Consider the following 1,238-nt stretch of genomic DNA (forward strand, 5'->3'; position numbering starts at 1 on the left):
GTAGATTAAATTCTATAAATGGTATCTTCACTATCATTGCAAAAAATTTTAGGTTCCAACAAGTTGATCGGTCCCAATTATGTGGACTGATTGAGGAACTCACTCAGGAGAAGCTCTCCTATATTCTTGACATCTCTGAACCACAAGAGGTTGGGGATGATGCCACAGAAGAGGAGGTATCCACATACAAGATGTGGAAGAATGACAGTTTGACTGTCAAGTGCATCATACTGACCTCTATGAGCAATGAGTTGCAGAGGCAGCATGAGAGCATGGATACTCAATCTATACTCCTCAATCTTAAAAGTTGTATAGAGAACATAGTAGAACTACTAGATATAAGATATCTAAGCAGTTATTCCGTGCTAGAATGACTAAGAGATCATTCGTACAAGATCATGTCCTGAAGGTCATTGATCTAATCACTAGATTGGATCAACTTGATTTTGTGATGGATGAAGAATTAAGTCAGGATTTGATCCTGCAATCTCTCCCCGAGTCATTCGCTCAGTTTGTTGTGAATTATCATATGAACAAACTAAATAGCTCCTTGCCTGAGCTGTTAAATATGCTTAAGACAGCTGAGAGCCATATTAAGAAAGAAAAGCTCCACTTCTTCTTGTGGGTGAAACCTCAAAGAAGAAGTCATGCTTTAAGGGTTCAAAGAAAGCACTGAATCCTAAGGATGGCAAGATGAAGAAAAAGGGGAAGAAAGTCTCTGGACAGGGGACCTGCTTTCACTGCGGCAAGGTAGGATATTGAAAAAAAAATTATAAATTATATCTTGCAACTGTAAAGGTAGGTGCAAGCGATGCACCAAAAGGTATGTATGAGATACATACAATTTTATCATTAAGTTCTTCCAATTCAGACTCTTGGGTATTGGATACTGCCTACGGTTCTCATATCTGCAAGTCGTTGCAGGGGCTGCAGAATATTAGAGTGCTGAAGAAGGGTGACTTCGAGCTCTACAGTACTGGAGGAGAGTCAATCCAAGCAGAGGCTGTAGGGACATATATGTTAAAGTTACCTTCTGAAAAGATCTTAGAGCTAGAAAACTGTTATTATATGCCTAAGATCATTAAAAATATTATTTTTGTATCGTTACTATTGCAATGAGGTTATGAAATAAATGGAAAGAGCAATAGTTACTCAATTTCTTTTTCTAATAAAATTATTTGTCATGGCGTTATTAATAATGATCTTCTAATTCTATCTAATGATAATATTTTTCATAT

The sequence above is a fragment of the Elaeis guineensis genome, chromosome 15, assembly GCF_000442705.2.
Source record: "Elaeis guineensis isolate ETL-2024a chromosome 15, EG11, whole genome shotgun sequence".
Classification (NCBI taxonomy): Eukaryota; Viridiplantae; Streptophyta; class Magnoliopsida; order Arecales; family Arecaceae; genus Elaeis; species Elaeis guineensis.